At 39.5% G+C, this 20,499-nt stretch overlaps 1 long non-coding RNA gene across 3 annotated transcripts; it reads left to right on the top strand.

Annotated features, from left to right (window-relative positions):
- The first annotated feature begins 1,468 nt into the window (after positions 1-1,468).
- LOC111525559 lies at positions 1,469-18,223 on the top strand. 3 transcript variants are annotated; one of them, XR_002726144.1, is made up of 5 exons: positions 1,469-1,602; positions 1,700-1,793; positions 8,187-8,266; positions 13,314-13,466; positions 15,633-18,223. It is a non-coding gene; the product is annotated as an uncharacterized LOC111525559 (long non-coding RNA). The 3 variants fall into 3 exon arrangements; XR_002726145.1 differs by having other exon boundaries at positions 8,187-8,310; XR_002726146.1 differs by lacking the exon at positions 15,633-18,223 and adding an exon at positions 14,015-14,968.
- Positions 18,224-20,499: the final 2,276 nt, after the last annotated feature.

Here is a 20,499-nt window from a genome sequence, read left to right as displayed (position 1 = left end):
ATGTGGTTGCCAGGAGCTAGGGGGAGGGGAACAGGAAATTATTGTTCAATGGGGATGGAGTTTCAGTTTTACAAGATGAAAGAGGGCCGGAGATGGAGAGTGGTGATGACTGGGCAACACTGACAACGTATTTGATCCCACTGAACTGTCCACTTAAAATGGTTAAGATAGTAAATGTTATGCTGTATGTCTTTTATTGCAAGGGAAAGATCACCTAGGGAGAACTGACACCTTCTTAGGATTGAGTTTTCTATCCTTGATATTAAGCAAATATCTTCATATTCATTCAGCTTTGTAATTGTATTCTTCAGGAGCACTTTTACATTTTCCTTATATACATTTGCACGTTTCTTATTAATGTTTTATCTGGGTATTTTCTGTTTTTAGAGGCTACTGTAAATATGAGCTTCTATCCCATTTATCTTCAGACTAGTAGTCATTTAAAATATAAAACATTAAGAAGCATCATGAAACAAACCATATATTGCAATAAGTAACTTATAAGGTCAGTCCAGGAAATGCAGAATGAATTAGCTCAGAACCATTTCAGTAAGCAAAATTTGTACAGACATTTGTTCCTACCATTAAGTTACTGTAATACATGCTAGTTATGTAGTTTCTGAAATCTTAACCACAAAGAGAGATGGCTGTTATTGGAAATAATAAAATACCAAAGCACAATTGGAGATACAGTTGTAAAGGATACAGTTTGTTCTCATTTATAACTCCTCATTGTCTTCTAATGGGTGACCTTAGTCTCTGGAGGGCCCTCTGCTTTGCTGATGGTCTAGCTGTGATAATATAAATTAAGCGAATGTTGGGTTGAGTGGGAATAAATGGTTTGGGTAAGAAATAGAAGAGAAGCCTAGACTTCTAGTGAAAGATCCTGGACTGCGAAAGCCTGGAATGAACTGGGCTGGAAATTGGAGGGGAAAGGAGTGAGAAGGAAGCCCTCTAGCTGGATGGAAAGTCTGGGAGTGGAAGAAAATCCTGCCCTGTGACATTTTAATTCGTGTGTTGAGAACTGGGCCATGTCAACCTTTTCTCAGGTGAAATGGTCCTTACAGGTTGAGAAATCAATCCTTATGAATATTTGCACCTATTTTTTTAAAAAAGCAATCCATAAACATTGTTATTTTTCCAGAATTGGATTACTTCTCCCATCATGACTCCCCTCCTGACTGCACAGTGTTACAGTCAATTCTTTTTTTTTTTAATGTTTTTTTTTTTTATTATACTTTAAGTTCTAGGGTACATGTGCATAACGTGCAGGTTTGTTACATCTGTATACATGTGCCATGTTGATGTGCTGCACCCATCAACTCGTCAGCACCCATCAATTCATCATTTATATCAGGTATAACTCCCCAATGCAATCCCTCCCCCCTCCCCCCTCCCTACAGTCAATTCTTATTTGTGAAATTTTGTGAGGAACCGTTTTAGAAACAAAGTTTCTCTTTCATTTCCAGCAATTGACTCTAATAACCCTGATTCTCATTGCATTTTGGATAAAGAGAAGGGCCTTGCTGAGGTCATTTGCATTTGCTGTGGCCTCCACTTTTGCTCCTCCAGAGGACCTCCACATTGCTGGCTTCTTATTGGGTAAGTTCTTGGCTCTCAGGTCACCATGTCTTAGCTTCTTTCTGGGATATACCCATATCTAAAATTACTTTTATTTTTGTTTATTTCTTTGTTGCAGCTTCTCTTCCTGAAAAGCTTTGGTGGAGAGATGAACGTGGATCTTGTCTACTTTGTCAACTGCTATATTCCTGGTTGTCAGAAGGGTGCACATGGTAAGGCCTTAATAAATATTTGTTGAATGAACAAATTAATAAGATATGGTTAAGCCTCTGTATTTCTTTTGCTCCCTTAAGTTGCAATTTGTATTTATGGCATTGGCTGAGGTATAGGTTGAGTATAAATAGTTTCATCCTCATTGCAATAATTAAGAAATGTATGACAGTAATAAATTAAGAAAATGACTTGAGTTTCTTCTCTGCTCACAGCTTTTTAATATTAAATGACCTTGTGTTCTCACAGAATAATGATAAAAAATACATAAAAAATACAGTAAAGCCAAAAACCTCAAACAATTCTAGATGTTAAATATTTAGCAGCACAGAGAAAGAAAGGAAAAATTAGGGTGAGAAAGAAAGGAAAAATTAGGGTAGGAAAGAATGGGTGGATTTGGTTTGTACTTGAGAGTATTTTGGTTTTTTTTTTACTTGCTATGAAGGCCCTACTTTTCTTCTTTATATGATGCAGACTGTGATTTCTAGCAATATATTTATTTTAGCCCAGTTATAAAATCTGTTTTTAAAAGCAAACATCATCTGCAAAATAGTAGATGGAAAACAGTTCAAAGCAGAAACATTTTTTGTTAATGGGTACAAAAATAGATACAATGAATAGGAATAGATGCAATGAATAGGAATCTAGTATTTAATAACACAACAGGGTGGCTACAGTCAGCAACAATTCGTGTACATTTTAGAATAACTGAAGGAGTACAACTGAAATGTTGGTAACACAAAGGAATGATGAATGGTTGAGGTGATGGATGCTCCATTTACCAGGAGGTGATTATTATACATTGTCTGCCTGTATCAAAATATCTCATGTACCCCATAAACATATATACCTACTATGTATCCATAAAAATTAAAAATAAAAAAAATTTAAAAAGAAGGAAAGATAAATACCTTGGTCAAAGGTTTGGAGTTAAATATATTAAATTTTAAAATAAAATTTTATTAGGTTCGAAAATATTTGTCACCAAAGCAATAATATTAATGTAGCCCACATTTACTGAGTAAATTTTAAAAACTAAAAGATGAACATAAAACAACTAGGCATTTAACTGAAGATTCTAGAGGAAAAAAAGCAACAAACAATAATAAGAAGAAATAAATAAAAATAAATGTGAAAATTAATGAATGTAAAAGCAAGTACACAAATTAAAGGTAAAAGTTAATAAGTTTGAATACATCAAAATGAAAGATATCTGTTAAGTAAAAGATTCTCAAAAAAGTTAAGGCATACACAATATATTAAGATATTCACAATATTGATAACTAACAAGTATTATCTAGAAAATGCTTCTAGATATTTTCTTCTCGGAACTTCTTGGTGGCTCATGCCTGTAATCCCAGCACTTTGGGAGGCCTGAGGTGGGCGGATCACGAGGTCAGGAGATCGAGACCATCCTGGCTAACACGGTGAAACTCCGTCTCTACAAAAGAAATACAAAAAAATTAACTGGGCGTGGTGCCGGGCACCTGTAGTCCCAGCTACTGGGGAGGCTGAGGCAGGAGAATGGCGTGAACCCGGAAGGCGGAGCTTGTAGTGAACCGAGATTGCGCCACTGCACTCCAGCCTGGGCCAAACAGAGAGACTCCGTCTGAAAAAAAAAAAAAAAAAAAAAAAGAAAAAGAAAAAGGAAAATGCAAGGAACTTCTTCAAATGAACAACAGTAACAGCTATCACCACAGCAAGTGAAACACTCTGGAAGAAAATGAGGAGCGGATTCCTAGGAAGCGGCATGGATAGCAAGCAAGCACATCAATAGATGGTCAACCACATAATAATCAGAGTGCTTCACAGGAAAGCCCCGGATCTTAGAGCTGGCCGGCAAGCTTTGATATGCAAATGAAGGCCATTAGAACCTGGATCCACCCAAACATGGCGATCCCTGCCCTCTTCTTCCTGCCCTTGGCCTCACATGTGCCTGGCAGCATGGCCGCCCCCATGTAGCTCCACGTGTGCAGAACATCATGGCGCCCTATATTTGCACATTAAAAGGCTAGGGTGGGAGGTCCAGCTTTTTCCACCAGCTATGTGAGTGACATACCTGGTCAAACCAATCTCCTGAGCCCTATGCAAATCAGACACTACCTCCTCCAGCCTCCTCACACAAGCAGCCACTTTTCCGAGGCACACAGGGTTTCGTCTCTTGGCTTTGGAACCCACTTCCTCGGTCTCTGTGTGCAGGAGCTTCTTCGTTCTTTCTTGCCTATTAAACTCTCTGCTCCTTAAAACCACCACAAAAAACAAAAACAAAAGCAAAAAAAAAAAACATAGTGCTTCAATGAAAACGGGAAACCATTTTATCCCTGTCATTGTAAATAATGAGAAAATCTGATATTACCATATATTAGCAGGGTGTTGACGAAAATTACAGTCTTCTTGCACCGCAGGTGAAAATGTAAAATGATACAGCCAATCCGGAGAGCGACCTGGGAATAGCTGGAGAAATGGCATGTGTGTGCACACAACAAGCTGGCAGTAGTTCTTCCCAGTATCACCCATGGCTAGTGAGTAGAATTTTGGTTTTGAAGGGAAAATTGCTGTCAAGTCCCCAAACAAAGGTGAACTTGGCAACAATCTTTTCACGGGATTTGTTTTGTTATGCAGTCTAGGTACTTGACACCCTTCCAGATGATGGGGCTTGGGAATTTGTGTCAGCTTTCCCCAGTCTCACATAGATGCTCAGGGGACCATGTTAGAGGATATTTATTGAAGAGATGTACGTGGTAGCAGCTGTCTATTTGTAGGGAATGGATAAGTAAAATATGGGGCAGATATGCCGCAGAACACCGCACTATTGTTAGAAGAGATGAACTGGATGAGCATTGTGGTAGGCTGAATAACCGTGCTCCAAAAATGGCTACATCCACACATCCACAACCTTTGCAGCTGCGGTTAGGTTAGTGATCTTGAGATGGGGGTGGTGATCCTGGGTTCCTAAGGTGAGCCAATGTGATAACAAGGCTCCTTATCAGAGGGAGGCAGTAGGATCAACAGTCAGGAGTGGAGTATGTGATGAAGGAAGTAAAAGGTGGGAGTGAAGCAAGCAATCAGCCATGAGCCAAAGAATGTGGGTGGCTTCAGAACCTCCAGAAAGGACCAATTCCACTGATACCTTGACTTTAGCCCAATGAGACTGATTTTGGACTTCTGACCTCCAGGACCGTAAGAGAATAATTTATTTTTTTTTGGTGGAGGCATAACTAAGAATCTTTATTGATGGACATTTACATTGTTTTCAATCTTACCCTTTTAAATAGATCACAAAATGTACATATGTCATTGTGTCTGTGTTAGTTTATCTTTAGGATAAATTTCTAGATGTACCTGGTTAAAGCATACACAGTCTTACATTTTTGATAGATTATTTGTAATTTTGCCATGTTGCCCTCCAGAGGGTTTGTAACTATTTACATTCCTGCTTGTTTTCCCACAGTCTTGCCAAGATAGTCACTAAACTTCTGGATTTTTGACCTTCTAATGAGAGAAAAGTAGTATTTCCATGTATTTTTAATGTGCAGTCCTTTTGTAAGTCAACATTGATCATCTTTTCACATGTTTAAAAATCATTTGCAGTTATTTTCCTGTGAACAATCTGTTCATATTCTTTGCTCAATTTTCTACAGGGTTGATGGCCTTACTGATTTGTAGGAGCTCTTTATGTAAGAGATTAGTCCTTTGTAATACGAATTGTGAATTTTAGCAAAATATTTATGACTTCTAACCTAGGTTATCATTTGTTTCTTTGTTTTGCCTACAGGGGTGTCTGTGTGTGTGTCTGTGTGTGTGTGTGTGTCTGTTGGCATGGAGGATTTGTAGGTTTTTGTATAGTCACTGTAACAATCATTGTTATGGCTTCTGGATTTTAGGTAATAGACTTTCCCACTTATAGGTTGTAAAAGAAATGTGCTACATTTTAGATATTTTTTTTTGTTCTTTGAAGCCACTAAGTTTGTAATAAGTTATTATAGCAGCATTAGGAAACTAACATAAGCATACAAGGTGTGTAGATGTTCAAATCAAGCAGTTGAGTAAAATAAATTTAAAAACATATTACATTTTTTTCTAGGATACACACAGACCCAAGGACTATAAGAAGTATATTCAGGAAAAGGGAATGGGAGTTAAGAGGAAGTAGAGTGAAAAGACAAAATAATTAAAATAGACTGTTTTGTCCAGAGTAAGTGTGATATGAGCCATAAAGAAGAGAGTATAGTGGACACATCTCTGCATCTGAGATCTTCCATAACACTCCTCCTATCACATTGAAAACAAAGAAAGAAGGAAAACAATGGAATAAAATTGGCTGAAAAACACAGAGCTGATTCTATGGAAAGACTTAGGTAAACCCCTGGCTTTTGTGACCACAGAAGAAAGGGAAAGGGAAGAAAACTGAGTAACATTATCATTTGGTGTAAAAAATTGGTTTGGCCGCAGATATAGAAAATACTTAGAAATTAAATACTACTTAGATGAAAAAACATTTTTTGGGGAGAATTGTAAATTACCAAAATTGATTCAAGGAATGGCTTAAAAAGCCCCAATGTGGTGGAAAATCAAAGAGGAATTTAAAATGTTCTCCCAAATCTAATCCTCCAGAAGCCAGATCCAGAGATTTCAAAAATAACCCAATTTCATCAATATCTTCAATAAATATGTGAGTCCTTAATCCGTTCTGCAATGTAGAAAATGACAAAAACCTTCTGTCCTACCCCAATAGTAAGCCCAGGGAAGATTAGCAGTGTGATAAAGAGGAATTCCTGTTTAAGAAGCAGGTGACCTGTTTTCTAAGCATGCACATTCCACTTGTAAACTGGATGCTCTTGAGCAGTTATCCTAATATCTGCCTGCCTTATATACTCATCTGTCAAACAGGTGCTTAATAAATGCTGACATTAGCTCTGCCCTTCATCTCCCAGCTGTTCTCTGATCTTCACTATTGGGTTTGCTGTTGCCTGCCCTCCCCCTATAATTCAGAGCACATATAGACTGGGGCTATATGCAGTCAGAATTGGCTCAGACACTGGAATGGGATAGAGCCTATATCCATAGGCTATATCCATAGGCTCCACAGGCTGGGATGGAGCCTATATCCATCCATAGGCTCCATCCCAGTCTAGTGTCTGAGCCAATTCTGACTGCATATAGCCCCAGTCTACTCTTCCCCATCTCTTCAATCCAAGACAGACTTTATCTTTGTGACTTTCATAGATTCTGGATGAAGAGGAGGCAGGGCTGACCACTGAACACCAACACGATTCCCTAGCAATCAAAGCTCCCCACATCCCACACTGTTAACCTCATCCCCCAAATAGCTTCATTTTCATGTCAAGGATTCTGGCTTTCTTCTTGCCAACCTGTCCATTTTTAGTCCAGGGTTTCCTGACTTGGTGACTAGGACACTAGAAGTTTGCAGGTATCAGTAGCAAGGGATTTCAGAATGCTTTCTTATACCAAATGTTATCTGTAGATTGAATATCTCATACACATAAGTGTTGCTATTTTTTCAGATGAACTTCTATCACTCTGAGCTCAAGCAAGAGACAGAAACCACATGGTAATGTAAATCAAGAGAAGTTTAATATAAAAAAATTATTCAGCAGTGATGGAAGAGTAACTATAACAATGTAAAGAGAACTTTCAAGGGTATCTGAGGATTGAGGGAGAGTACCCAAGGAAGGACAACTTGGAAAGAGGGTTTTCTCCCTAAGGCTGGGGTTCAGGCCTTGTTGGAGAAGGTGTGTTTGCAGTCCACCAGATGTCAGAGAAGCCTGCTATTTTCCAGGACCAGAGCTGGTCCATAGCTGCTGGGCAAATAGGATGCAATCTCTTGAAGCACAGGCAAACTGAGGCTGTGGTTAAGTGCACAGTCAGGCCACTGCTGGGGACATGAGGCCTGGAGCACACAGTGCCTGTGTTGCAGGGCTGTGAAGTGGCCACAGGCTCAGGATCAGGCCAAATAGTCAGTGAGGGACTGTGCCTCTGGGCAGGTGGTAGGGGCAGGGCACACAGCGGGATGGTCTTACACATAGTATCACTGATGGATAATGCAGCTGGAGCAAGAAGAAGAAAAGTAGCACACCAGAATCAGAAAGAGAAACTCGCTTTCTTCTGCATTACTGCTCCAGTGGCATCTGCTGACAAAGCTTAACGCTGTGCTCACTGTAAAGGAGAAATGCTTAAAGAGTTCAGTGCATGTTTGTAGAGCGGCTGCTGAAGAAATCTGGAACAAAGAGGTAATAAATTGAAAACTGGCATAGCACTGGTAGAATTAGTGAAATATAAATTTATGTTAAATCTCTGCTGATTCCTAGTTGATTTTTATCGTTATATATTTTTAATGAACAGATTTTTATTGTTATATATTTCTCAATTAACAGATATAAAGAAGAAGACAATTAGCACGTGGGGAGTCCACAAGACATTTTGATATGAAATGTGGGTCCTTCTTCTTGACAAGGTGGGAATATGCTGCTCTAGCAAGATTGCAGTGATGAATCCCAGGTGACGCCCACCTGTTGGCTTGACTCTAAAATAGCATTTTCCTGTCCAGCTGTCGGGTTTCTGTAACTCACACTATTAACTCTAGTGTGAATCATTTGCATAAATTATGGTTGCAATTCCTGAACTCCTGGTGTATCACTTCTTGACCTTCTGAGTCCCAGGATGCAATCAGCCCTGCAAATACCTGACGTTTTCTCTAACTACCTGTTCATTGTCTCAAAAAACAGTGTGGTCACTTGTCCTTCTCACGAGCTAGGACAATTGATTGAATGAATGAGTGAATGAATGCCTGTCCCCCTCCTCCATGGTTTTCAGAATTATTATTAAAAATGAATATAAAGGCTATGTCAAAATGTACCAAGCAGCATAAATCATCATAACTGCTATTACTGATAATAGCCACACTTTTAAATGAGGCTTTATTTGCCTTTCAGTAGATCTCATTTGCAAATGGTGGTTTGAAAAAAAAAAATAAGTGGTTTCTACTTATAACCAAGCTCATTGGTAACTAAGCAATTCAAAAATTCGGTGGCATATATATTGTCAACAAGACTCTGTTTTTAGACTCTACTCACTTGCAAACCCATGTCTAAACATTGCAGCTATAGCAACATGCAGGCCCAGGTGCTAAATCACCTGGTTGGGAAGATAGAAACCATCTCACATTGCATCTAAGAACTCTGACCTGAATTATATTTTCCAGGAAGTAGGTGGGAGTAGGGGAGAGGAAAGAAGAAGGGAGAATTAAGAGCAAAAGTTAGTTTCATTTAAACTGAAACAAGTAGGTCAGCTGACATTGTGCTAAGTGAGCCTGCTCACTTTTCAGGTTAAAGTTTTTCCTTAAACTCAATTTTTTGGTAAAAGAAAAAAGAACAAGACAACTCCGGGATACAAATTGTGAAACTTGTAATGATGATGTGATACCTTAATTTGGTTAAAATGCATGACAGTGTAAGTCAGGACAACCTTTGGCTGACACAAATGAGGAGTTATGCTCAAGTGCACAAAAGCTTTCCCATGAGCCACTTGTTTTTGGTTTTAATAAGGCTTCATCTCTTTAAGTGGATTACCAGTAAATTCTTCTGCTAGTTAATACTAGAAAACAAATGGGAAGCCTGAGGTTTTTCCCCACAAGATGGCTATTTCTAATATCAAGATTGTCACAGCCATTTGGGGGATGGGAGCACAAAGTCAAGAGAAAGCATCAAAAAGTGTTTTGGGGTCGGGAAGTAACATGAAGAAACTCGTGCTTAAAGAAGAATATGTTTGCAGGTTGGTGATGTACACAGCTAAGCAGCCTAATAAACCGATGTAGTAATTCAAGTATAAAAGCCCTCAGAAGTTAACTAGTCAAGCCCCTTTCTAGTACAAAGGAGGAAACTGAGCCCCAGAGATTAGAGAGGAACTTGCCTAAAATCTCTTACCTGGTTGTTGGCAGAGCTATGACCAGTCTAAAAAGGTTTGGCTACTATTCTTTTCACCAAATGTCACTGAACTTTAGAGGTGACATGACATTCTCATTTTTAATATTTTATATTTTGAGGTGATCTAAGAGTTGCAGATCCCAGGGGGATATTTTTCCTTTGGGATCTTAGTTATAAATGTTCTTTTCTCTAACTGCAACCTCCTTATAGGTTTCCTCTCTCTTTCCTCCAAGTCTACTCTAGTTGCTTTTCTTTCTCTTTTCTTTTCTCTCTCTCTCTCTATCTTTTTTTTTTTTTTGAGATGAAGTCTCGCTCTGTTGCCCAGGCTGGAGTGCAGAGGTCTCAGCTAACTGCAACCTCGGCCTCCTGGGTCCAAGCAATTCTTGTGCCTCAGCCTCCTGAGTAGCTGGGAATACAGGCTCACATCACCACTCCCAGTTGATTTCTGTATTTTTAGTAGAGTTGGGGTTTTGCCATGTTGGCCAGGATGTTCAATCTGGCCACTTGAACTCCTGGCCTCAAGTGATGCACATGCCTTGGCCTCCAAACGTGCCAAGATTGTAGGCGTGAGCCACCATACCCAGTCTACTGCAGTTGTTTTCAAACCAATCATAGCATAACAGTTTTGTAACATTAGACATATTTCTTAGCTATTTTGTGTCTCAATTTCCACTATAATATAGAGAAAACAATACCACCTACCTCATGGGGCTGTTTTAAGAACACATTAGTTAACATATATATAATACTTAGCACCTGGCATATCAATGCTATATAAATTTTACCTATTTTTAGAGATAGAAATGTAAGAGAAAGAGTTTTTGTGATACTTTGTTTATTTGTCCTATTCTGAAAAGTTTATGACACCTGAACCTGATCTTACATGAGCTGGTAAAGACTTGCTTGAAAGTTCTGAAGTTAATTCCATTCTTAAGGACTGCATAGTGAGCCTCCAAAATGCACATGGGGTGTTGCAGGGGTAGGTCTAGGATGGAAAAGATGGAAGGAAATGTCAGCTGGGGGATTGGGTGAATAGGAAGGTGAAAGATTAGAGAGAGGGAGAGACCCATTTGAGGAGCAAAGAGCAGCAACTCTTTTGATCCCAAGGAGTGTGTGTGTGTGTGTGTGTTCCAGGTATGGTATTATGATCACAACTGAGATATTATATTCATCTGATGCTCAAATCTCCAACCGCTCACCTCTTATGTGAGTAAAAGTTCTGTATCTCCAATAGTCTGTGAGGCATCTTCCCAGGAATATCCAGCTATTCACTCAGCACAACATGAGTTCATTTTTTTAGAGCCACCTCTGTTCAAAAACCTATTTATGCCATTAGTAACACCTTCCCTCCAATCACTCAGGCTTAAGATCTGTATTTATTTGCAACTCTTTACTCTTAAAATTTAAGCTGTAATGTATGCTAGGCAAGTGATCATGAGTAGACTATTTATATTTCTGATCTTTGTTTACTTATTTGTAAATCGTAGTTAATTTTAACTACCATATAATAGTTGTTGAAAAGAATAATAGAACTACTACAGTAGTAGTGTTTTTCTTTTCAACAACCAGTACAAGGTAGTGGAAATTAACTACTAAAAACTATTACTATAGTATTAATAGTAATGTGGCAGAATAGTATTAGTATTAGTAAGACTAAGAATATGGTATTAGAAATACAATACTAATAATAATAATGGCTAACATTTATTAAGTTCTATTTTCTCATTTAATCCTCATAACCACTCCATTGGGCAGGTTGTATTTTTATCCTTAGGTCATAGAATAAGAAAACGAGGCTTATGGAGGCTCATTCACATGTTCAGTAAATGTTTACTGGGTGTCTAGTCTGTGCCAGGAACTCGTCTAGAAGCTTCAGATTCACCAGTACAGAAGATAAGGTCCTCACTCTTATAAAACTTACAACCTAGTGGGGAAAACCAAGACAACAAATGAAACGATTACAAACTGTGAAGAATCCTGCAAAGTAAACAATAGAGTCTTGTGAGAGGGAGTAACAGGTAGCTGGGCCTGCTTTAGGTAGAGTAAGTCATGAAGGCATCTGGAGGAAGGTGACCTTTAAGCTGAGACGTAGGGATGAGGAGGATTCAACCCTGAAAAGGCCTGAGGGGAGAGTGCCAAGGCCTCTGAGCAGGAAGGAGCTGGCATACTTGACAGACTTCAAGACAGGCAGGGGCTGAAGAAAAGTAGGGGCAGGGATGTTGGGGAGAGGAGGATGAGGATAGGGAGGAGGGGCCTGGCCTAGAACATGGAGAACCCCATGCACCACGGCCAGCAGTTTGGAGTTTTATTCTCATGCAATGGCAAAGCTGAATACAGTGAAAGCTGAGCAGCGAGTGGCTGATCTAAGTTAAAACTTTTAAATATTCCTCTGGCTTTATTGTGGCAAAAGGCTTATAAGGGTGTATGAGATAAACCTGGCATACTAAATAGGCACCTATTGCAGTAGTCGAAGCAGGAGATGACGGCGCTTGGACCAAAGGAGCGAGTAGAGATGGATACAAGGGGATAGGTGGGGCCTATTTTTTAGCTGAGAGCTGTAGAGGAAAGCAAGGAGAAGGGAGGAGCCAGAAAGATGTTTCTAGCTTAAGTGACTGGGTGAATGGCAGTGCCAATAACAGAGTTAGGAGGACCAAAGTAGTAGAAACAGGTGTTAAGAAAGAGAAATGGGACATGCAATCAAGAGTTCTATTTTGGCCATGTAAAAAAAAGATGATCCAATCGTCAATTAGAGAGTTGAATACAAGAATCTTGATGAGGAATCTGGCTAGAGGTAAAAATATGGGATTATCTGCATATACACTGTTTAGAACCATTGGCCTGCAGGAGAAAATACACAAAGAAGAGAAGGTGCCTCTGTTGTGAGCTCTGTGGAGCCCAGACATTTCTGAGACAGGCAGAAGAGAAGAATCCAGGTGCGTGAGAAGGGAAGCTTGTCCCACAGCACCCAGTTAGTAAGGAACTGACTGCCGATGCAACGTTTGTGAGGAGTCTTACAAAGTGCCCTGGCCCCTGCAACCTCAATTACTGCAACAGCCCCTTCTGCCTCAAGCTCCTCAGTCTGACTTTCAAGGCCGGCTTTGACTCCTCTCTCCTTCTCCAACCTACTTCTGACACCACAAATATTCCTACACACCCTACAACTTACAAAGCTCTAGAAGGCTGTAGGATGCACTTTTATGTAACAGTAACCATTGCAATGATAACATTCGTTCATTCAACACATATTGAGTGCTTGCTGTGTGTCAGGCCCCCTTCCAGCCTCCGAGGAGACTCCAGAGAACAAAGTCTCTGCTCTTGTGGGTTGACACTGGGGAGGAGGCTTCTCTAGTCTGTTTGTTTTTTTTTTTTTCCCATAGATCCCTTATTGGTCACACTCATTTCCATCTCTACAAATGTTCCCTCCTTCCTTCTCAGCCTCTTTCCTCCCCTCCACTTATCCAAATCCTCCATTTTCCAAGGAAGCCAGCCAGGCTGAAAATAGCATGTTATGTTCCCACATATGAGCACTGATATATCTAAACATAAACACTACCTTATCACCGCTACTTCCTCCCACAGGGATGCACACCTACCTACCGAGAGACCTCCAAACAGAGACATCAACACAGAAACCTCCGCAGAGATAACCGGATCTCCATATTGCAAACCCATGCAAAAAGTAACCTAGAGAAACAGACGCCCAGATGAAGAAGGCTGTGAGTACAAGCTTTGGTGAGTAAAACCAAAGAGTGAATTTAGGGAGAAATGGATACCATAGAGAAAATGAATAGGGCTAGAGAAGATAGAGGAGAGGGTAAATAAAGCTCAACAAAGCAAGTTTAGGACATTCAGACAGAATGCTAAGCCTGGATAGCCCCTAAAGGGCTTTTGGTGGTATTCTGAGCTTACATGCCTAGCTCATTACCTACTGCCAAGATGAAAAGGCAGGGCTAGCCATGTTCAAAGCTTTTCTCAGGAGCCCAAATTCAGGGAAAGGCTCTTGCAAGGAAGGTCAGTGCATCTCCATCCAGCACAGGCTATATTAGGGAAATTTCACTGGGTGTTAACCTATTTAACACTAAAGCCTTCTCAACAATGTAGATTAGTCTAATGCTCTCTGATGGGGTTACGTAAGTAATTCTTTCCTCCGCTTACCTATAGCTAACAAACAACTTCCATTAGCACAAGTGACCTGGTCAAATAGTGAATTGTAATTTAGTACATGCGAAGGCTCATCTATATCAAACAGTGGGACACTGATTAGTTTCCTTCTATTCCAGCAGATGGAGCTACCGCCTGGTAGGACTCAGTGTGCTTCAATGGCTGATGCCCACTCCTCAAAAAACAAAACCAAACCCCAAACAACAAGTGGTGTAGAGAGAAACAAGAATTACCAAAAGGGAAAATAATTACTAGAATTATTTTGTGATTGTCCAACTACCTGCACCAGTGTCTGATCGATAACCCATACTCAGTAGATAGTGAATGATATATGTGACATAATCTGATGACCAGACTGTAGCTTGAGTTTAGAATAGTAATTCTGTCTGCCTTTTTCTGCTTTGTTTTTCACTCCTGTCCCTTTGATCTTTGTATATTCCTGTCCTTCGGACACCCACTTCCATCAAAGTGTCACAGAAAAATTCTGTGAAACCTGACTGCAGGGTCAAAGTGATGTCAAAGGGAGGTTTGGGGAGAGGCACGTGATAAAAACAGCCCAGCTGAGGTTTCCATCTGTTTCCCATGCCGTAGCACTATGCCTTAGGTGGTGTTTCTCGAAGTGTTTCCCCAGCGTCTGCATCAGTATCAGCTGGGTTGTTTGTCAAAAATTCCAATTCCCAGGCCACACCCCAAAGAATCTGATTCAGTGCTGCTGGGCTGGGGCACTCTAAGTAGTTCTGCAAAATGCAGCTTGAGAATCCCACTGGTAGGTTAAGGAGAGTGAACAATCTTTTATCCTTAATCCTGAAATCTAAAGAGTAGTGAAAACTGAAAACTGCTAGGCTTTCAGAACTCATTTTGGTGGCAAAATCTGATCCATGAAGTGACATCACACTATAAATGATCCTTATTTATTGCACATAATGTGGACATTCACACACTTTGCTGCAGAAATATTAGTGTGTTTGATTAGAAGTAGCTCTCCCTGGCCCTATGGGGAATGTTGATGGATGTGTAGTATGTACACTGTGCTGAACTGTCTTTCTAAAATCCAAAGAATTTTTTTTTTTTTTCTTGAGATGGAGTTTCGCTCTGTCACTCAGGCTGGAGTGCAGTGGCGTGATCTCGGTTCACTGCAACCTCCGCCCCCCAGGTTTAATCAATTCTCCTGACTCAGCTTCTTGAGTAACTGGGACGATAGACGCGTGCCACCATGCCCGGCTAATTTTTTGTATTTTTTCTGTAGAGACGGGGCTTCACCATATTAGCCAGGATAGTCTCAATCTCCTAACCTCATGACCCACCTGCCTCGGCCTCCCAAAGTGCTGGGATTACAGGCTTGAGCCACTGCGCACGGCCCAAAGAATTCTTGAATTCAGAAACACTGAATTCAATTCCCCTGAAGCCAAGGGGATTCAAGTAAAGGGCACCTGTACTAAATCCTCATGTGCAGTCTCTAGGTGGTGTTTGAAGTAGTACTATTTGATTTTTTTTAACAAAAAAAGCCTAATAAAAGGAATGTTGGTTTGGGAGCCAGAAGACTTCATCTTTCTGGCTTCAATTCTCTACCCTGAGAAGGAGATGGCATTTAAATCTTCTGTCTCTAAAATTTTGATTTCCACACTTTCTTGCTTTCTTAAGAGATGTTCAGACATTACTGCCATAAAGATGAGATTGTTGTGTATTGTTGTTTGTATTACAAATTTAGAAAGGTGAAAATCGTTTTCTTTCTCATAGGTTTCCAGCAGATTCTTGGCTGACATTTCTGTCAGTGATGTGAAAGGACATTTACCCAGATTCTATAGATATTTTGGTTATGCACTCAACAAACCTACAATGAAACTACCAGCATACAAAAGCAATTGTGAACTCCAGAGAGTGCTAGAAAACGTTATGGACGGGGGTATGGTTTATGTTAATTATAGAGGACTAAAGAGATGTAAAATAGGAGAACTGAAAAAGCCTCCAATTCCAGTGGCTCTTCGCGTGTAATTACTCCAAGGGGCAGCAAGCTGCCTTCTAGCAGAATCCTTGTGATCCCAAAGCCTGCGTGAGCGGGGCCCCTCTCTAGTGCTTTATACAGTAATTAATATTTAAATGATCTTGCTAAAGCCCTGTCAAGTCCTGAAGCAAGATTTTGAAAAACAAACAAACAAACAAAACCCATAAAACACAAAATGGAACAAAAAAATGAGCTCTGAGTTTGCTCTGTTGAAAGCAATGGGTGGAATTGCATCTCCCCATAATATGTATGTTGAAGTCCTAACCTCCAGTACCTTAGGGTGTGACCTTATTTGGAGATGCAGACATTACAAAAGTAATCAAGTTAAAGTGAGGTCATTGGGATGGGCCCTAACCTGATACAACTGGTAATTTGGACACAGACACGTTCAGGCAGAACACCATGTGAACATAAAAGTGGTCATCCACAAGCCAAATGGGAGAGGCCTGGAACAGATCCTTCCCTCACAGGCCTCAGCAGGAACCAACCCTGCTAACATCTTGAGCTTGTACTTCTGGCCCCCAGAACTGTGAGACAACAAATTTGTGATCTTTTGTTACAATAACCCTAGCAAAATACACTGTGACACCCAGTTTCTAATCTGATGACAAAGGGAGGCATCTATAGTCTCTGAGGATGTGTGTATTTGGGCACTCATTTCACCACTGTCCCACCACCATTTATGTCCTATTCTTTGTTTTCCATTTGTTTCATCTTTCTAATTTTATCTTCTGTTTTTAAAAAAGTTTACCGTACTAGACATAACTTTATACGCTGTCTGAAATTCGTCTCAGGTTTACAAATGATATAAATTCGTAAACAAAGATTATCTGACCTTAAGCACATATGGCATACATGGTTGGGATGAAACAACTAACTAGCAAAATATTACTTTATAAAACAAATTAAACAGCAAAAAATTAAATAGTAAACTCCAACTGTTCTGGACCATTGGAGGAGGAACTGCAAGGGATGACGAAGATTTCATAGAGCAAATGATTTCTGCACTCTGGGAAAGAATTCTTCAGGCAGCACACCACTTTAAAATGGTGCTTGACTCACCAGAACATCAGGGCTGTCTTCAACTTTTCACAACACAGAGCAGAGAGAGAGGAAGATCACTTCCAGATGGAGTGTGGCAGGAATTTTGTGAAGTGTATGAAGAAGTTAGCAAGTGTATAAAGAAGATAGCCATTTACTAAGCATCTGCTATGTAGCAGGCACTCTGCTAGACATTTGTTATGGAATGAATCATTTAATCCTTATAATAAATTTGCAAAGATATATTTTAGCCCACCCGCATTTAAAACCAATAAATATGTGGCTTAGAAAAGTAAATTAACTTGTCTAAGAGCAAGTAATTAGTAAAAAGTTGAGCTAAGATTTGATATAAACAAAAATCTGATCTAAACTTGACAAGATTTCTGCTTCTCCAAATTGCCTCCTTAAAGTTTACACACTGTTTGGTCTCTTCCATACACATCAAAATTATCAATACCTATAGAAATGTCTGATGAGAAGTCGTCCTTTAAATTAGAATATTTAGGAACTTTAGGCCCAGAGACTAAAAAGTATGTGAAATTAGTATAAAAGTATGTAAAATGTTTGTGAAGAAATGATGATGCTTTCGTAGACCAATGCGGCATGTAAAACATGGGCCACAGAGGAAGATTAAGAAAAAAAAATATGCAATCATAATAATAAAAGTGGAGTTACTCCAGACTATGCTTTTTGCCAATTCCTTAGTGAGAAGGGATTGATAGTTAATTATAGAACCACTTTCTATATTAATTCTAGATATTATATTCTAATCCTTAGAAAGTAGACTGTGGAAGGACTAATAATTGCCCTCCAGGACCCAATCTCTTCTTCTCATAAGAGAATTTATGGTTGCCCAGCTAAAGCTTCTATTTTGCAGCATTCTTTGCAGATAGATATAGCTATGGACTCAGTTCTGGCCAGTGGACTCTGAATAAAGGTACTGTGTGACACTGTTGGCTGTGCTCTAAAGCTAAGGGATGTGTCATCTCATCCCCTGTGCTCCCTTTGTTGGCTGGGAAGCTGGCAGGGTGATAGGAGTTAAGCCAGCCATTACAGACTTTCAGACGGAAACCAGTTGTTGAGGATGAGAGAGCAACATAAAGAAGACCCTCAAGATTGTGGGGCTAATTTACCAGCCTGAATTGCTAACCTGCGTTTTTGTATTACAGGAAAATAAAGTGTGTGTTTTTAAAGCCACAGTTATTTTGAGTCTCATTGTAACTGCAGCCAAACCAATATTCTAATGAATAAACTATATTCTAACTAATAATTAAACAGAACACTCCATTCCCCAAATCTCCTGAATATGAATGTATGCAAGAATTCTCCATGTAGAACTATATCATTTATTTTGGTATTCATATTATGGTCCATTTTCTCCCGACAACTCATTAGGACTTGTCGTTTCCTTGGTTTCTGAACTCTCTTCAACGAAAAGTCTGCCAAGGGATTCTGGCTTCTCACGTTGTCTTAGGAGTATCTTGACTGGGTCCAGAAACCCTGGGTCATTCCTTTTAAGTGCAGGATAGGTACAAAAAGTGGGTACACACTGGGAAAGTGTACACACAACTGGGTGCACACAACTGGGAAAGTGAAGACACCATAGGATGATCTAATATTTATTAGCGATTTTGTTTATGCCCAAACAGTCCAAAAAGTGTCTGGAAATTTCTTCCATAATCTGATTTATAAGAACCCTTTGAAACCTGTGCAGCATGTTGGATCAGGATTTTCTCAGACTTGCCTGAGGTTTTTAGATCTAGTACATGGGCAGCTTCCTGAAGAGTGGTACAGGGGGAAGCATGTGTATGGAGGAGGTGCTATAACCAGAATTCCCCTATAGTTGCCTTTTCTAAAATAGGGTTTAGAGAAGATGTGGGAGGAGTCCCCCTAAACCACTAAAATGTCTCAGTTGTAAAACTGATGACTCTTTGGTGAGCACACAAAGCCAACAGCTTCACATTCTATAGTCCATTTAGATGAAGAAAGAAAAAGTAAAAGGGCATTTACCCAATTTCTGTGGATGATTGAACAGGCTATTGCACTATGCAAAACTAGGAAGTACTAAGCAAATACTAGAAAGCTTATTACAGAGTTTGAAGCAGAGTTAGTTTCAGGTAGGATCAGGAATTGCACATAACCTCTTGAATTCTTTGTCTTCACTTTACATATCCTATAGCAGAAAACAAGGGGTCAGCCTCATATAATGGATGCTAGAGTTTAGGGGGGCAAGGTGGGATGGAGGAGGCAAGGAGACCACCTGGGGATATTAGCTATATCCTGCCTTATAAGAAATGCTATAGGGAGTCGGGTGCGGTGGCTCACACCTGTAATCCCAGCACTTTGGGAGGCCGAGGCGGACGGACCATGAGGTCAGGAGATTGAGACCATCCTGGCTGACATGGTGAAACCCCGTCTCTACTAAAATACAAAAAAATTAGCCAGGCAAGGTTGTGGGCATCTGTAGTACCAGCTACCTGGAAGGCTGAGGCAGGAGAATGATGTGAACTTGGGAGGCAGAGCTTGCAGTGAGCTGAGATTGTGCCACCACACTCCATCCTGGGTGACAGAGCAAGATTCTGTCTCAAAAAAAAAAAAAAAAAAAAAAAATGCTATAGGGAGTTCTTCAAGTTGAAGCAAACAGCAAAAAATGCTAACAATGTGAAAACATGTGAAAGAATAAAACTCACTGTAAAATAAGAATATAGTCAAATTCAGGATACTCTGATATTGTAATGTATGTGCATAAATAACTTTTAACTCTGATATAAAAGTTAAAAGACAAGAGTATTAAAAATAACTATATCTATAATAATTTGTTAATGATACATGATATAAAATAGAGGTAAATTGTGACATCAATAACATAAAATATGGGGAAGGAAAGGTAAAGTGTAGAGCTTTTCTAAATTTGACTACTTACTTTTACAGTGAGCTTTATACTTTCATATGTTTTCATGTTGTTAGTTAGAATCTTTTCATTTGTTTTCATGTTGTTAGTTAGCATCTTTTCATTTCAACTTGCAGAACTCCCTTTGGCATTTCTTATAAAGCAGGTTCAGTGGCAATGAACTCCCATATGCAACTGAAGTTGAGTTGTTTTCTGCTTAAAACAGACTATTATAACTACAAGATGCTTTATGTAAGCCTCATGGTAAGCACTCACCCAAAAAGCTGTAATAGATACACAAAAGATAAAGAGAAAGGAAGCAAAGCACATTACCATCAAAAATCATTACATTATAAAAGAGGACAACAGAGGAAGAATGGAACAAAGGAACTAAAAAATAGTGAGAAAACAACATGGCAGTAATAAGGTCTTCCCTATCAATGATTACTTTAAATGTAAATGGGTCAAATTCTCAAATATAAAGTCATAAAATGGCTGATGGATTAACAAAAGACCTCCCTATGTGCTGCATACAAGAGACTCACTTTAGCTTTAAAAACACACACAGGCTGAAAGTAAGGAGATGGGAAAAAAATATTGCATGAAAATGGTTACCAAAAAAAGAGCAGGAGTGTCTATACTTACATGAGATAAAATATACTTTAAGTGGA

The sequence above is a fragment of the Piliocolobus tephrosceles genome, chromosome 5 (genome assembly GCF_002776525.5).
Source record: "Piliocolobus tephrosceles isolate RC106 chromosome 5, ASM277652v3, whole genome shotgun sequence".
NCBI classification, from domain to species: Eukaryota; Metazoa; Chordata; class Mammalia; order Primates; family Cercopithecidae; genus Piliocolobus; species Piliocolobus tephrosceles.
The sequence above is the reverse complement of the archived record's forward strand: the minus strand, read 5'-3'. Positions and strand labels throughout refer to the sequence as shown.